The 18,743-nt window shown below is 36.0% G+C and overlaps 1 protein-coding gene across 3 annotated transcripts in view; it reads right to left on the bottom strand.

The window, feature by feature from the left end:
• Positions 1 to 18,743, bottom strand: part of Mlf1 (myeloid leukemia factor 1) — a 40,399-nt gene that overhangs the window by 17,269 nt on the left and 4,387 nt on the right. The gene's annotated exons all lie outside the window — the stretch shown is intronic.

Here is an 18,743-nt window from a genome sequence, read left to right as displayed (position 1 = left end):
TTTGGCTCCGAATGCCTTCAGGGCAGGTTTGGCTGGCTTGAGTTGTGGGGATCAAACCACAGCAACCTGAGCCTGACTGCTTTGTGGAAGCAGCCACTTAAAGAACTGAGCTAAGGGCAGGCCCCCCAAGAAATATATTTTTAAAAAGCATACAGAACAATAATCATATCCTAAGCCTTATCCTAGGTGCTTCATAAACATCAATGCTTTTAATCCTATATTAGCTTTCTTTACAAGTTATAAGTCAAAAATTCTATTTTTTTGTGGTACCAGGGATTGAACTATGGACCTTGTGCTTACCAAGCAGGCACTTATTCTACTGAGCTATCTACCCAGCTCAAATAAAAAAATTCTTAATGCCTTATTGTAAGTTTTCCATCCTTGTTCCAGTTAGAAGTCATTAACCCAGTAGTGAATTCCTTTTTGATCATTCTAGAACAAAGGCACACTACAGTAGGAGTTACTTTACTAAAGTAATCTAATGTTTCACTGCTATCCAAATGAGCCTCTCAGAAATTTGTCCTCTCTGTAGACTTCATTTCTGTTACATCCCCCTTAGATTACCCTTCCTGCTTCTAATTCAATTCCAATCCTCTGATGTCATCATAGAGAGTCCCAGATTTCTATTATCTGTCGGTCCTCCCTGGCGGAAATAACTTTCCCTTTGAATTCTGTAAAGGCTGAATACATAAACCTATTCTAAGAGAGTTTAATTTTATGAATATATTACTCTGGAAGAAAATAATTGGATTTGTGCTTGGGTACACAGAAAGATTGTTTTGGTTCAGCTTTGTTTAGATATAACATATACAACAGCCTTTATCCTTTTTAATTGTAGTTTGATGAATTTTGAAAAATGTGTAGCAGACAACACCACCACAATTAAGATGTAAAACATTTACATCACTCTGAATAGTTCTCTTTTGTGGTAATTAATTCCCCCCAGTCCTAGTTACCACTAATAAGATGTCATAGTTTTTGTCCAGAATTTCATATATGGAATCCTATTGTATGTTGTCTTCTGTGTCTAACTTTTTTCACTTAGCAGGCTTCTATGATTCATCTACGTTGTTCCACTTATCAGTAGTCTAGTTTTATTTCTAAATTCATTAGACGTATATGATTCTATCACAATATAACAAAAAAAGACTTCTGCACTTTGGGCTACTCTAAATAAAGTTGCTATCAGTAGTCAGCACCACTCTTGTGTATATTGTACAGTCTCACTTATCTTGAGTAAAACCTGAGGCTGGGTTGTATGTTTTAAGAGTCTGCTATCTGCATAAAAACAGAACTGAGGCTTCTGATTATTTATGAAACTTGGTATGCCAGTCTTTTAGCTATATGAGAGGTGGTTTAATAATACTTCATTATTATTTTGTAATACAAGTAATTTTCTATTTCTTTTGACAAAATATGTGCTCAAATATACTTTGTTTTAAAAAAATTGTCGTTTGTACTGAATTATAAGAGTTTTTTGTTTTATTTTGATACTGGTGATTGAACCCAGGGAGACTCTACCATGGAGCTACATTCCCATCCTTTAAAAAAATGTTTTTTTGAGATAGTGTCTCAACTAAGTAGCTAAGATGTCCAGGCTGGGCTTGAACTTGTGATCCTCTTACCTCAACCTCCCAGAGGCCTAGGATAACAGGTGTATACCACCACACTTAGCTTCATTGTGATTATTTTAGTTATGTTTTGAATATTCTGTTTGAAATTCAGGGAGGGTACAGCACTCCCAGGGTGGGGTAGCACTCGCATCAGTTCCACCCCCTCCTCCTGTACAGGATGAGGATGTTTACAAACTGAGGACCCCAGCCACCTGCTGAGTCACTTAAACACCTAAACCTCTCAAGTTGACACAATGTATCAACTAGTACAGTAGGAAACTAATAAAACTCACTAATTTCTGTATGTAGTAGACAGCTAGTTACATTAGGCCTCCAGTGGGGCCCACTCTCTGGTAGTCATGCCTCGATATAGTCTTCATCCCCTTTAACATGGGCTGGACTGACTGGTTGTCTGTAGTAAGTACAATATCCAAGTTTAGAGTCTTAATTTAAAAAGATGCAAAAATCTCATGAATGTGTTACACTATAAGTTCTTCTATATTAGGAACTTTATTCATTCTTTTTCCTATTGCTGCTGTAATAAATTACCAGTAATTCACTGGTTTAGAGCAACATAAATTTCTAATCTCATGCAAGTTAGAAGTCCAAAATGGGCTCAATGGGCTAAAATCAAGGTGTTGGTAAGGCTGTACTTCAGGAGGCATTAGGGAGACTGCGTCCTTGCATTTTCTAGCTTGCAAAGACTGTGTTCCTTAGCTCATTGTCTTTTTTCCATCTTTAAAGTCAGCAACACAACACCTTTACATCTCTGAAATTTCTGCCTTCTTCCACATTTAAAGAATACTTACGAGTAAATTAAACTCTCCCCTCACTAATAAAGATATTAACCAATAAAGAACCTTAATTCTCTTTGTAGCTATAATTCCTCCTGGCCTGTGCAATCACATTTAGAACTTCCAGGAACTAGGATATGGATATCTTTAGAAGAACCATTATTCTGTCTACCCTAGATGTGTTATTAAAATAGTAGTATGTAAAGCAATTTCAAGAAAAACCACCTGTTCCTGCCCAGTATGCATAAAATAGATTGAAATGCTGTAAAATAGAGCTTGTATTCTGGCACTAGTATGCTGAATGAGCTGTCTATGGATAATGATTAAGAAAGTAATAAAAACCAGAAAACTAAATTAGGACAAATTCAAAAGAGAGCTTGAAAGTGCAACAGGAAATACCACCCCCCCCCAACAGTATACTTCAGTTTTTTTTAGTTGCCCTGGTAACAGTTTCTGTTCCAAATGTTCCTGTCTTACAAACAGCTGGTTCTTGTGATGCATAGCTGGTCACTATGATGTACACTGTATAAACCCAATCCCCAATTGACAAGCCATCCCACCTCTGTATTTCCAACTTTCTTAGTCCACATAAGCCCTACAGCACCAGAGAGAAGAGTTTGAAATTCTAGGAATGATCTCAATCAGTGCCCATCCACATAAATACATCTGCCTCCAAATCCTGAGTGTTGTTTCAGTGTTTCTGCCTGCCACTGCAAAAGCATCAAGCAACAGCCACTCCAAGAGCAGTATTCCTAATGCACTAAAGGTCTGATTTATAACTATTATTTCATTATTATTAAAGGGAATGTTTGAAATCCCTTCTGTTAGGGTTTGTATCTAGTTGTCCACTCCCAAGCCTCATGCAGTCATTGGGGCAGGCTTCTAGAGTTTTTGATTAATTCATGATCCAATGCTGGGATTACGGGTATGAGTGCTACACCTGCCCTGGGGTGGGTAGTCTATATACAATATAAAGGGAGAGGGGCTTGCTAGCTGCCATAGCTACTGCTCCTCCCTTTGCTCTTTGCTGTTTTCTGCCCCCATAAACTGCTGCCCTCTTCTATGTGCCACTCTGCCTTGAAGCCAGCTGAGTATGGACTGAAACCTCCACTAACTGTGAGCTAAGTAAACCTTTCCTTCCTTAACTTTGGGTGTTGGTGGGCTGGCCAAATAGCTCAGTGGTTTAAAGTGCTTGCAAAGGGGTTAGGGGTTTGATCCCCAGGCCAGCTGCCCTGGCCACACCCCCGGGGTACACTGAGAGGGCAATTGAGACTGGTCATGGTGTGCACACCTATAATCCCAGCTCTTGGGAGGCTGTAAACAGGAGAATCACCATGTCCGATCTAGTAGTGAAACCCTGAACACCCTGTAGGCCCTTCTAAAAAAAAAAAAAAAAAAAAATTGGGGGTTGGGTATTTTGTTCCAGCAACAAGAGAAAAGTAACTGAAACACCTTATATGAACAATAAGTGATTATAGTTTTTAAAAAGTAGAACATATTAAATCCATGCCAATGAAAACTATTTGTTTTTAATCTAGAAAAAGCTCCTAATAAAACACTCACTTTCTGTTCTCCAAGTCTCCTGATACCTTTTTCATGCAATTACTTCTTTGCTCTAGTACCTAAAAATCTTCAAATAGTCACATTCATACTTTTTACTCCCATGTAGTCCATTTATTTCTACATAAAAGCTATTCACCAGTACATTAAAACTATAAGGATTCTCTGAATCTTTCAACTTCTGTAACCCAAATGACATTCTTCTCTCTGTAAAAAGTGCTGTGCCAAGGATTGGGCATAGAGCCCTGGTCTTTGGAGGGCTGAGGTCAATTTTTAACTTCCTATTGGCCAGAAAGGTGGGATATTTTCTAAAGCATTCCAGATACAGACTACAAATGATAAAGCAATTAAATACTTGCTCACTAATAACCAAATAACTCTGTAAACTTTGCATTGCCAATGGACCTTTTTCCTTAGCCAACTTTTCCTCCACATGTCTGTTTCTATTAAAGGCACATTATTATTGTCCAAGTCATTTGGGTTCAAACTTTGACATGATCTGAATTCTAGCTGGTTTTTGTTTTGCTTTGCTTTATTTCCCATGTGCTATCTAAAAGGGAGGGAAAGGGAAAACAGTAATTCCACTTTAAAAACAGGAGAGACAAGAACAATAAAGTGGTTTGGTTTGCTTCTTAATAGTCACTGCTTCTTGCATTTTACCTCCTTATATTCTAAGACTAATAATGTGAGCACGTGGGGGGCCAGGGAGATAGGTCAGTAGAATAAGTGCTTGCCTGGCAAATGCAAGGGCCTGAGCTCAAGCCTCGGTTCCGGAAAAAAAGATACTGGGCATAATAAATTCATGTTTACATTTTTCACTCACACTTGTACAGTGGCCACCTGAGCACAGAAATAGAAATAAATTCTGCCCAGCAGTTTGAAGATTTGTCTTTCTGCAACTACTGTTGGTGGACAGAGATCCAAGGACAATCTGGTTCTAATATTTTTTTGCTTTGTTTTTGTTGAGAGAAGGTCTCACTATGTAGTTTGGGCTGGTACATTCATTATGAGTCCTAGGCTGGCTTCTTAAACCAAGTGATCCTCCTCTTCAGTGCTCAGATTACAGGCATGCACCACCACGACAAACCTAATTTTTTCTTCAAAAAACCTAACACTCTTTTGAAATGGTGTGGTTCTTTCATTTATATATTTTTACTGCATTGATATTATCATGGGTTGAAATGTACGTTTAAAAAATTATCTTGATAACAATCAAGTTGCCCTTTTTAATCTAGTCCCAAAGATTTCAGACTTTCATCAGGTACTTCAGATTTTTATTAGTTCTAGAAATCATTCTGAAATTATTTGGGTATTTCTTATTACTATTTATCAGTGCCTTGTCAAGTTTCTAAAAAGATAATCTCTCTTATACTCTGTGACTTTGTGCTATTTATTGGAAGAAATTTATTGGCTTGAGTTTCTCAGTTTAATACACTCATTGGTTATGAATATCCTTATTATTTAATTATTATTAAATAATAATAATATTATTTATCAGCTTTACCTTTAAAAAAATTTTTTTTATTTTATCTTTTTGAGACAGGGTCTCACTATGCAGTTCTGGCTGGCCTTCAATTTACTTTGTAGCCCAGGATGAGCTCAAGCTCGCAGCAATCTCCTGCTTCACCCTGCTGAGTGCTGGGATTACAGGTGTATGCCACCATGCCTGGCTCCTTTGTAAATTTTACAATCAAAATTTTAATATTTGGTATGTTTCTTTTTTAAATGTCTATAATATTCTCTGACATCTCTGGAGAAATATCATTTGTCCCTATTTTAGTATTTTTAACATTCTTCTTTCCTTAATATACAAATTGCCATTTAGTAGAACTTTAATATTTCTTGTTTTGTAGGTATTATCTTGGTTTTTTGAATCTAAAAGTATTTTAATTTATTGCTTATTCTTAAAAGATACCTAAACAAGCTAAATCTAAGTTAACAGGTATTTTTCTTCCTTTCCACATTTGATCACCAGGTTGCCTTCTGCTGGCCTCTGTTGTTTCTGGTGAGAAGTCAAAGGAAATTCCAAGTGTTTGTGTCCTATATCCTGTTTTCCAGATTTCTCTATCATTTGCTTTCAGAAGTCTATGATGGACTTAGGCATGCATTCCTCATATTTATATTTCTTAGAGTTCACTTATAAACTCTATAATCTTGTAATTTACATAGTTAACTAGTTATATATATATATATATATATATATATATATATATATACACACACACACACACACATATATACCTAATAGTAGACATTTGAATATTTGTTATGAATCTCATTTTTTCAAAATTTTTTGTTAGCTTTATTTTTTAACTTTATGACTCTTCTAATACTTTTATTCTGCTGTTAAATCCATCTAGTATGATCTTTTTCTTTCAAATATCTTATCCTTTGAGCTCTAGAATTATTTGGTATTTATGTATACATCAAATTATACATATTGTACATATAATTTTACTTCCTTTCCTGAGATTTATCATTTTATTCACTCCAAGCATATTTTGCTTTATATCATTGAGCAAAATTATAGTCTGTTAATTCGTTTTTTGTTTTGTTTTTTTTTTTTTTTTTTGGTGGTACCAGGGATTGAACTCAGGCCCTTGCACTTGCCAGGCAAGCGCTTATTCTACTGAGCTATCGCTCCAGCCCTAGTCTGTTAATTCTAATACCTGAGTCACATCAGGGCAAATCTCTAATTTTTATCTGTCTGATCTTACAACTATCTTTTTTTTTTAAAGTCTCTTTTCCATTTTTACATAATCTCAAAACTTTTTCAGCTCAAGGGCCAACAGACTTTAGCTTCTTATAATTTTTGTTCCTTTTTTTCTTTCCCTTTCTTATTTAAACTTTTTATTTTAAAGAGAATAAAAATAAACAATAAAAACAATAGTGTGAAATTCCAAAACAAGATCTTACAAGAGTAATAATGTTGGGGCTGGGGAGATAGCTCAGTGGAATAAGTGCTCATCTGGCAAGCACAAGATCCTGAGTTCAATCCCTGGTACCACCAAAAAAAAAAAAAAAAAAAAAAAAAAAAAAAAAAAAAAAAAAAAAAGAGAGAGAAAGAGAGAGAGAGAAAGAAAAACAATGTTCAGTACATTGTGCATTGTTTTCTTATAAGTAGTTGCTCAGAATGCAAGATATAGCCATGTAAAACCAATCAAGAAATATAGGCGTATACCTATCCTTTCAATGAGCTAAGAGCAATTAGTAGTATATCTTAACTATAGATTATATACATATATATATCTTCCTCCTTTTCTCCTTTCTCCCATTCCAGTTGCTTTCATTTTGAGCATTTTCTTCCCACTTAGCTATTGTACACTTTGGTTCTTATTTACTTTCAGCTTTTTACACCAGGGAGACAATACAATGTTTGTACATGCTAATGATGTACAAGAGACTCCATTTCTTTTCTTTATTTATTTAGTATAGGGTCTCACTATACAGATCAGACTTGTAGTGATCCTCGTTTTCAGCCTCCCAAGAGCTGGGATTACAGGCATGTGCCACCATGCCCAGTCTCAATCACCTTCTCAGCACACCCCGGGGGCGGGGCTGGCACAGCATGCCAGGGATTGAACCCCAGTCCCTGCATTTGCCTAAGCAGGTGCTTTAATCCGCTGAGCTATTCCTTTCTTTTTTCTTTCTTTCTTTCTTTCTTTCTTTCTTTCTTTCTTTCCTTCTTTCTTTTCTTTTTTCTTTCCTTCCTGCTTTCCTTCCTTCCTTCCTTCCTTCCTTCCTTCCTTCCTTCCTTCCTAGCTATCCATTTCTTTTTAACTCCACTTTAAAGGACAGTCACTAAAGTTCACTTAAACTATAAACTCAATCCCTCATCCCTTCCTATGTAACTAGCTATAAACTATAATCCTATTTAAAAAGAAAAACAGGGTCATAAAACAGGCAACAACTTGGGGAATAGGGTAAATGTTAAATTACAATGCCTTATGACAGGCAGATGGTCAAGTGTCTGGGAAACACAAATTTTGTAGCAACTTCATGACATTCTTGTAAAATTCTTTTTTTTTTTTTTTTTTGTGGAACCAGGGATTGAACTCAGGTCGTTGTGCTTGCAAGGTAAGCGCTTATTCCATTGAGCCATCTCCCCAGCCCTGTCTTGTAAAATTCTTGCAAATTAGGTAATAAGGTGACATGGTTACTATGGAAACATTAAAAGTATATAACCTGGAAGTAAAGCCCAAAGAGTGAACCAACAATTTGGGGGTCCTGAACCCGAAATCAAGATGTCAGTCTTAAGCTCACAATAAAAGCTTCTTCCTACACCTTTGGTCTCTGTCATGGGTACTTTCCTTACGAAGACTGCTTGAACAATGCAAGACTGGCTTATTTCACTTTTAAGTATGGATTCAAGTCACATTCGTTTCCCTATAAATGTCTGAAGTTTATCTTTCTTTTTAGCCGAGTAGTACTCTATTGTATAAAAATTCTACATATTTTTATCCATTCCTCAGTTGATGGGCATTTGTTTCCAAGATTTACCTATGACAAGTTTGTACTGCTATAAACGTGGGTATACATATATTGCTGTGATATGATGTTTTTAATTGTTTTGGGAAAAGTACCCAGAAAGGGAATAGCAAAACCCTTAAATAGGATCTCTAATCCTAGTTTTTGAGGATTCTCCACACTGATTTCCAAACTGGATGCACCAGTTTACACTCCCACCAAGAGTGGAGAAGGGCTCCTTTTTCCCCACAGCCCCTCCAGCATTTGTTATTGATTTCTCAATGACAGCCATTCTTACTGGGGTGAGATGGGATCTCAGTGTTAATTGGCATTTCTTAAATGATAAATGACATTGAACATTTTCTCATGTATTTATTTTCCATTTGTATTACTTTCTCTAAGAAGTGTATATTCATCCCTGATGCCTATTTTTGGATCAGATCTTTGAATTTGGGGGTCTGATATTTTTTAATTCTTTATATGTTCTAGATACAAGTCTTTTGTCTGAGGGACAGCTAGCTAAGATGTTTTCCTACTGTGTGGGTTGTCTTTTCACTCTGTTGGTGATTTCTTTTGAAATACAAAAGTTTTTCACCAACGTGAGATTCCAGTTGTTCTTTTGAAGTGTTTTCCACGCACTTTAGGTTTTGTTCATAAAGTTTTTGCCTACCCATATGTCAAGATTTCTACCTACTTTCTCTTCTAGTAGATTGTTTCTGTTTTAATCTTTAGATCTTTGGTTCATTTTGACTTTCGTTTAGTACACGGTGCTAGCTGTGGCTCTAGCTTTAGTCTTCAGCAAGTAGAAAGCCAGTTTTTCCAGCACCATTTATTAAAAAGGCTATCTTTCTTCCAGGGAACATGTATGCCCCTTTGTCTAAGATTAGATGTTCCACATCTAATCTGTTCTATCCACTGGTCCTCAGGTTTTTTGTTTTGTTTTTTTGCCATTACCATGCTGATTTTATCATAGAGTCTTTGTAGTATAATTTCAAGTCAGAGATTGTGATGTTTCCTGAGTTGCCTGTGTTTCCCAAGATTGTTTTTGCTATTCTAGGTCTCCTCAGGTTCTGGATGAACTTTAGGAATGTTTGTTCTAGCTCTGTAAGGTAAGTTAATGGTAGTTTGATCACGACTATTTAAATGACATTTATTATTGCAGTTCTGGAAGTTAGAAGTGTGAAGATAAGGTATTAGTGAGATTGCTTTCTTCTATGAGAAAGTCCTCACCAAGTTCTCATACAGACTGTTCTGTTTTTCCTTCATTTTTGAATTTCAATAGAGCAAAGAGGCTCTAGCATCTTTAAATGGTAGTGGAAAGGATAGAGTAACTGCAAAATTAATTTTGTTCTTTTGTAGTGATTTCCAATTATCTAATTTAAAAATGGAAACACAATTACCTAATTTAAAATGAAGATACAATTTGGGAAAGGAGAAGCAACTGTAAAAAGTAGAATTGTACTTAAATCCACTGAATGTGTTTCTGTACTCTATAGGCTAGGAAGCTAAAAACTTAAATTTCCTGGACTCCATGGCAGCTGTTTCCAAATTTACATTCTGCTGAGCATGTACAATTGTTTGAGACTTGGAAGGCAGAGACAGTCTGTACTTTTCTCTTTGTTGGTAAGCATAATCACCAAGAACACAGATTTGCATCAGTGCTAGCATAACTCACTAGACCTTTTTAGGTATCGAGTGGCAGACATGAGAAATCCATTTTTGCTGATGTGGGTGCTAGAAGATACACCACAGTTTGGATCCAGCAGCAGCAGCAACAAATTTTTCATTCAGCAATTCCTTATTATAGCAATTCCTTATCCATATAAATTCCTTTATCATAGAGAAAGAATTTGTTCACTTTATGGCCCAATCTGTGATGTAGCTTTGGGAGTCATTATTGAAAGTTCAACCTACAGGATCTATTTTCAGTGATCAAAACGATTCTTCAAACCACTTAGTGTACTAAGTCCATGCTTAAACTTGCATTGAGTAAATTTTGTTTTCTGCAACTAAACCCACGTCTCTGGTAAGGTATATTCTTGAAATTTTTTTTTTCCAGTTTTGGGCTTTTTCTAGCAGTTCTGGATATATCAACTATTCCAAATCTTCCCCCCACCTCCAAGTAACCTGCTATTTATTTCCATCTGTTTTAGCTTCTCTCAAAAGTTTTTAGGGAAAGAAGTTGTTACCTGTTATTGGCAGTCAAAGGGGAACAGTTTTTCAAGTCAATTAAAAGCTAAAAGTTTGTTCAGTGGCCGAAGTGCCTGCCTGGCAAGCCCAAGGTCCTGAGTTTGGTCACAGGTACAAATAAACAAACAATAAAACAATAACTATTAAAAATAAATTAACTAACATAAAATATTGTTTGCCTTTTTCTTTTCTTTCTTTCTTTTCTTTTTTGACAGAACGGGGGATTGAATTCAGGCCCTTGTACTTGCCAGGCAAGCCCTTATTCTACTGAGCCATCTCCCTGGCCTTGTTTGCCTTTTTCAAGAAATTAAAGGAACATACCTCTTTTGCTTTGAGGACAGGCTTTTTGTTTGTTTGTTTTGGCAGAACTGGGGATGAAAACTCAGGCCCTTGGGCTTGCCAGGGAAGCACTTATTCCGCTGAGCCATCTCCCTGGCCCCTTAGAAGACAGGCTTTTTAAATACAAATCAGATAAGTCCTGTATTGGTTAGGATTATTTAAAGTAATAGAAAATAGTAATATAATATATATTCAAAAGCAGGAAAATCCACAATGGCCACTAGTGAGCTAATTAATTGGAAGGTTCAGTAGTTCCTGTCTCTTGCTTTATGACACTGACCAAAATTATGTGCCCTACAAGATGTTTGTTTTGACTGATAAAGGCAAAGAAAGAGAGCACTTGAAAAGAATTTAAATGGAAATTTATGCCACATTTTAAAAGATTTATGCACTGATGTGAAAGAATTTGTAAGGTATAATGTATATAGACAGTATACCTGTATAAAAAATATGCACTTGGAATATATATCTAGTATTCCCCTGGGAGGCTGTGATAATTTTATGTGTCACCTTGTGTAGGCACAAGATTCCCAGACTGTGAGCTAACCAGTATCTCTGGGTATGCGCAGAAGGGTGCGTCCCGATGAACTTACCATAGGAACTATTGGACACAGTAAAGCAAATTTGCTCTTCTTAGTGTGGATGGGTATCATCTAATATATAAAGATCCTTACTAGAAAAAGTGGGAGGGAGGATTTGCCCTTTTGCTGGCAACAGAGTTTGGACATTAGTTTCTTGCTCTCAGACTAGGATTTACAGCATTAGCTCTCCTTGGTTATCAGGCCTGTGGACTTAGATTGAATCATATTACTGACAAAAGACTCTTCTGTTTCTGTCTCTCCCTCCTTCCCTTCCTCCCTCCCTCTCGTTTCCTCTCTCTCTCTCTCTCTCTCTCTCTCTCTCTCTCTCTCTCTCTCTCTCTCTGGGCTGTGAACCCAGGGGATGCCACTGAACCACTGAGCTACATCCCTATCTAAAACCCACCTTGGTCACTAACCCAGCGGCTCTCTTCCTTCTAATCTGTTGTTTTTCAGCTTTTCTTAAAATTTTTGCTTATTGTGGGGCCATCTGTATGCTGTGGTAATTTTGCTTGTAAAAGGCTCTGCTGTTGCTCTAATTCTGCTTGTTCTACGCGAATATTACTGGAATTTTAAAATTTTCTCTGAGGTTATGCTTCCTAATTCTTTTCTTTAGTTCATCATGAAGATCCTGATCTGTCATCAACGCTGGAGGCCTTCTCAGAATCAACATAGCTCTTAGGCTCTGGTGAGCAGGGTACACAGCCCTCCAGGGCAAACTCACAGTGTAGAGGTGGTGTGGCTGGATCTCAATGTCTCTGCTATCTTGGGCCTTGGTTTACACATCCATAAGGAAAAATGTCCAGGTAATGTATAATGACATCTGATACTAAGTTTCTATATTCTTTCAGGCACCATGTGGCTTTTTATGGTGAAATTTACCCTCCTTGCCATGGTAAAGATGGCTTTCCCGCCAAATGATGACCATGCTTGGACTTCACCATCTCAGAGGTCAGTGACCATGGTGGGTAATCTGCATACAATGTAAGGAAGTAAGAGAGGCTTACTAGCTGTCATAGCTGCTGCCTCTCCCTTTGTACTTTGCTGTTTTCCACTGTCAACTACTGCCCTCTTCATGTGCCACTCTGCCTTGGTGCCAGCTGAAACCACCATTAACTGTGAGTTAAATAAACCTTTACTTCCTTAATTTTTATTTATTTATTTATTTATTTATTTATTTAACTTTTTAAAAATCAATTTACGATAGGGTCTCCAGGGCCTCATTATATAGATCGGACTCATAGTGATTCCCGTTTTCAGCCTCCCAAGCACTGGGATTACAGGCACGTGCCACCACGCCCAATCTCAATTGCCATCTTAGCGCACCCCAGCAGCGGAGCAGACACAGCACACCGGGGATCGAACCCTGGCGGCTGTGCTGTGCCAAAGCAGGCTCTCCCTTAATTTTGGGTGTCAGGTATTTTGCCCCAGCAATGGGAGAAAAGTAACCAAGACACCGGTCTTTCATTTTGCTCTTTATTTATATTTTGGGTTTCTCATACAATAGAAACCATGTGATATTTAAATTGCTGTGTCAGATTTACTTTACTTAACATAATGGTCTCAAGGTGCAACTATTTTCTACAAATGACTCAAGTTTATTCTTACACATGGCAGAGTAGTACTGCAGTTCATAGGGTAGACCTACATGTTGGTGGTTTTTTTCTTAACACGTTACTTCGTTCTCTTTTTACTTGCAAGTAAGTTTTCTGAGAAGAAATCATATGCACATCTGATCTCTGCTTTTCTTTAAGTGAAGCTTTTTTTTCCTCTCTGGTTTCTTTCTTAATATGATTTTCTGAAATCCAAGTCTAACATATTTACATTTTGGTTTTTGGAATTTATCATGCTTGGTATTCTTTGTGCTCTTGTATTTATGGCTTAATGCCTGATACTGATTTGGAGAAAGTTTTAGTCAACATTACTTCCAATATTGTTTTTGTTCCTTTCTTGTTTTCTTTCACTTCTGGCTTTCCCACTGTACATATATTATACTTGTTGTAGGTGACTTACAGTTTTGGAACAGTCTGGGTTTTTTCCTTTGCCCTTTAGTTTAGGAAGCTTCTGCATTCATATTTTTAAGCTCAGAGTATTTCCTAAACTGCATTTATTCTAATAAAGGCATTCTTCATTTCTGTTACAGTGTTTTTCATATCTAGGATTTTTTTTTTCTTAAAATTTCCATCTCTCTGCTTAGGTCTATTCTTCATTATTGGTTGCTTTTTCCATTAAAGATATGCCAAAAGATTAGGGAACAGTCTTTTTATGAATCTGTACTCCTGTTCTACGAAGCTCACTGGTGCTTCTTATTGCCTCCCTGGTAGGACAGGATAGCTGCAAGAGCTAAAGTTAGTTATTTCCTGCTTTCAGGTAGATGAGACTTTTAAACAAAGTTTCTCCTGAGGACAGGCCTTACTAGGAATGGAATGCTGGGCTGTCACTCTGTGGTAGATCACTTGCCTTCCACGCATGAGCCCTGATTTAGATCCTCTGCTCCAGAAATGAGCAAATAACCATTCCCCCCTCCAAAACAAAACAAAACAAAACAAAACAAAACAAAACAAAACAAAACAAAAAAAACAACATAATGCATTGAAAGATGCCAAAATGGTTACCTCTCTCTATCACTGTGCCAAGCAAGAAGGGATTTCTTTCCTCAAAATTCACAATGAGAAAGCAGCATAGCTTCAATAAGTAAACTCACAAAAGTTTACCTCTTATCCCATGTTTAGGGCCCTCTGCAGTTTCTAACACTCACACCTGCTCACACTAGCTCCTAGCAGTTTGTCAGGTTGTGTGGCCTTGAACTCAGTTTATAACCCAGGCTGGCCTCCAACTTGCAACAATCCTCTGCCTCAGCCTCCTGAGTGCTGGTATTACAGGTGTGAGCCACCACACCTGGCACAAAAGTTGTGATTCTTTGCATTTACCTTTCTATTATTTGCTGTATCTGTGTTGACATAATTGTTGTGGTGGTAGTTTGCCCTGTGACCTCATTTTTGAGATATAGAAAGTGTTGGGTTTTAACTTGTTAGGATGGATGTGTAACCTCTACTAAGGTCCTTCTTTACATGTTGGCCCTCATAAAATTTTTAGTTTTCTTTTCAGACTAATAGGAATGAGAAGCACAGAAAGTTTAGTCTATCTACAAAAAGTTCAAAGGTCACTATTCTAGCAAAATTATAGGCAACTAGAACCATGAGAAGGTTGTGCCAATTTATAAAATAAATGGATTGACAGGATGCAATAAGCAGCTAACGTTTTAGCATACTGGAGGGCAAAAACAGAGTCATTTTAATGCTTCCCAAGTTAAGATCTGATTAAAGTTATTTTAAAGTTAATGACTCAGAAGACAGTATTTTCTTCTTTTTTAAAGGGACAGAGTTTCAAATAGTTCTAAAACTCACAAATGAATTGTCTAAATAATAATTCTAATCCTCACCTTAAAAATAAGATTATTCCAAAGTATGTTATATCTTTGTATAACAAAGTCCTTTGTCTCCTTAACTGATATTTGAAGATGAGCAGTTCAAAAAGAGGTCATTTTGCTTAGAACTCCATACTCACTAGATAGAGCTTAGATATGGTAATCTGTATGAAAGTTAAAACGTCAATTCTTATTAATATGTAGTTACCTGAATAAATGGCTCAACTCTTTGTTTAGATATGTGGGTGATATTTAATTCTAATAAATACTTCAAGGAATACTAATATCTGTTCTATAAATGAATGAAAATAAAATTGCTATTACTTCCCCATAGAAACAAAATTTAGTGGAATGTATTGTTCTTCTTGCATTATAATTAGGCTACAAGTTTAACTAACAGTGACTATTTGAAATGTTACCCAAATTTTTTTTATTTAAGTAGAGACTTATATAATCACATAAACTGAAAATGTTAAAAAAAAATTACTTCTTTTTTGAGTGATGAGTAAAAAGAAAGACAAAAGTTAGCATATACTCTGGTTTTTGTACCTGTGTGAACCATTCAGAAAGAATCTGGATGGTCCCTGTATCAAGTTCAGTTTGCATCTACCCGGAATAACAACCTCTTACAGATGAGATTTTACTATTTCTCTCTTGAATCTTGAATTCATTTTTACCAAAGTTAAAAAGCAGCAAGGTATTATTTTAATACTTTAAAAAATTAATGTAGAATGTTTTCTCAAATAAAAATTAATAGTATTTTATATATTTTTATCCATCACATTTTTTGCAAATAAATATTTTATTATTGTAGAAAAACAAATTTGAATTTCATGAGGCTTTAAAAAGTTCGCACCAAAAAAAAAAGTTCGCACCTTAAAAACTAGTCATTTCAACTTAATGTAAAAATACAAAGTGAAAAGACTGTACTTATGGATTGAACCCAGGACCTTCATACTGACCCTTCTTTAAATTTTTTAAAATTTGGAGACAGTTTCTTACTAAGTTGCCCAGGTGAGATCTGAAATTCCAATCCTCCTGACTCAGTCTCCCACAGTACTGGGTTTCCAAGTACACATCAGCGCACTTGACTAGTTACATTCAGCACGCTCGACTAGTCAGATTTATGTGAAAAACATTTTGAGCCTCTACAACAGTTTTCAGACTCTAATGTCCCATCTGAAAGACTAGCTAAAGAGTAGGAAAGTGCTCATGGTATATACTGGGGAAAACAAAAGAGTATGTGACCACAAAGTTTGCTCCCAATATGGGGGAAAACATTTCTTAGACGGAAAATGTTAGCAAAATATATATGAACAAGGGGTTTCATTATTTCCTTTATAAAACTTCTTACAATTTTCAGATGTTTCATGAGAATGCATTTTTGCATAAGTCAGGAAAAATTTAGATTTATTCATCCTTATGATAGGCATTTTGTCTCTTTCAGGATTGCTAACAAAGCTACTATGAAACAGAGTGAAATTTGGCACCAAATGTACATATCCTACACATTATTTTACATCCAAAGCCTTAAGAGGAAAAATATATTTCTGTTTTCTGACTTCATAGATAAAAATGTTTATGTCTCAACCTTTAGACTGATTCTGCAATTTTTGGTAATGATTTCAACACAAAAGTTGTTTTTGCTTTTTTTTTTTTTTTTTTTTTTAAAGAGTTGATAACCCTGGCAAGAGCAAGGGCCTGAGTTCAATCCCCAGTTCTGCCAAAAAAAAAAGAGTTGATAAACCAGGCATAGTGGTGAATGCTTGTAATCACAGCACTCAGGAGGCTGAGAAAGAAGTATTACTGTGAATCTTTAGCCAGCTTGGACTACATAGTGAGTTCAAAGATAGTCTGAACTACAATTAAAAAAAAAATAAGAAGAAAGACTTGGTAATATTTGTTCTCAGAGTAAATTCCTTCTCTTCTATTTTCTTGTCTTCTTTTGGTACAGGGGATTAGGTTCTGTTTTTAAGACTTTCTCAAGAAAAATATACACATTTTACCCAAGCTGTAACATTCTTTGTTTTTTAAAATTTATTTATTTATTTTTCCATAATTTTATTGACAGACATATAGCAATGAGACAGTTTCAAATCAAATTGCTAGGACAGTTTCAATAATTAACACATTGCATACTGTCTTCCTAGTGGTTATTTGCTGTACAAGATGCAGACATGATATCCTATTTACAAACACTATTACAACAAATCCCTCTATTCATTAAGAGAATATAACAATATATCTATCCTAACCATTTTGAATACACAGATACAAAATGGACATTCATTCATATATCCCTATTTTTGTTTAGTTCCATCATTTGAATATTACAGGTGTGTTAACTCAGTAAAAATATTCTAAAAGAGTCCAGTAATCCATAATAATATTGGGCTTTCTGCTTGACTGTCAGTGTCAGAAATTGTTAACCTGAGTCCCCCACAGCTGAACATAACAACATAGCTTTACTTCTTGTACTTCATTTTTATACATTTGTGCTGGATGGTTAAGACCAAGATAAAGCAAGACCTACGCAACAAGAGTTGTAGCTTTTGGATCTGATAAGATTAGTCAAATCCCCTCAGGATTTATCCTGAGATCCTGTACCTCAGATTGTAGATCCTTTGTCAATGTCAGCCATGTGGATGAGTCACAGCCATTGCTTGGCCAATATAACATTCTTTGGTCTGTATAAAAATACATGGTTGTACTTCCAAGTAAAAAGCAGTATTTTATTCTTTTTACCTAATAATTTTATTCTTTATTATACTGACACAACACTTCCATTGATAAAGGAAAATTCCTCCTTCACAATATATTTATAGTGATAAAAGCTTAGCCAGAAGACTGTTATAGCTCTCCTGATTACATAAAACTCCCTAGTTTCAATGAGGTAGACTTATCCTTAAAAAAGCCATCATGTAAGCCAGGTTTTTATTCTAGAAATATATACAGCATTTTAATACATATAGCATTCAAAAAAGGATCCTGAGAATAAGAGTAATGACTTCTTTGAATTTATAATAGAACCCACTGTTATGGGAGTACCTATAGATGAAAGCTAAGAAGTGTTTGAATGAGCTACATTCCCAAAACGTAATGCTAACTTTTCACCACATACAAGCACAATTTAAAATGTTGATGTGGCCGAAGTCCTTAATACTAAGAAATCTGTAGGAATGACTGTGTCTCCCTATAGCCTATATGTACAGTACCTCTCTCCTTTCACAGAGATGTTTGCCATGTTCACCAATAGAAGCAAGACCTTATCACACAGGCAGATCCTACAAATGGAATTCCCTGGCTAAGCCACTAGGCGTAGTATTCTCTCTTCTTCCTATCTCAATGAGCCAAATAATGCCCCAAATGAACAGGCTACCTTAGAAATTCTTTTATTTTTTATTTTTATTTTATTGAGAAACAGCAATGACGCAGTTTCAAAACTGATTAGTAGGACAGTGTCAATAATTAATACATTGCATATTGTTGTCTTTGTAGTGGTTATTCATTGTACAAGATGCAGACATGATATCCTGTCCCAACACTATTAGTGCAAATCTTTCTTCTCATTGAATTAAGAGAAAGTAGTGCCGGGGAGATGGCTCAGTAGGATAAGCGCTTGACTGGCAAATGCAAGGATCTGAGTTCAATCCCCGGTTCCACCAAAAAAAAAAAAAAAAAATGCACTTATCACTAAGCTGTAAGAGAAAGTAGCTGTATATCTATCCTATTTTGCATATATAGATACAAAATAGTTCTTATTTATACCTCCTTT

This window comes from Octodon degus, unplaced genomic scaffold (assembly GCF_000260255.1).
Source record: "Octodon degus isolate 3935 unplaced genomic scaffold, OctDeg1.0 scaffold00115, whole genome shotgun sequence".
Lineage (NCBI taxonomy): Eukaryota > Metazoa > Chordata > Mammalia > Rodentia > Octodontidae > Octodon > Octodon degus.
The sequence above is the reverse complement of the archived record's forward strand: the minus strand, read 5'-3'. Positions and strand labels throughout refer to the sequence as shown.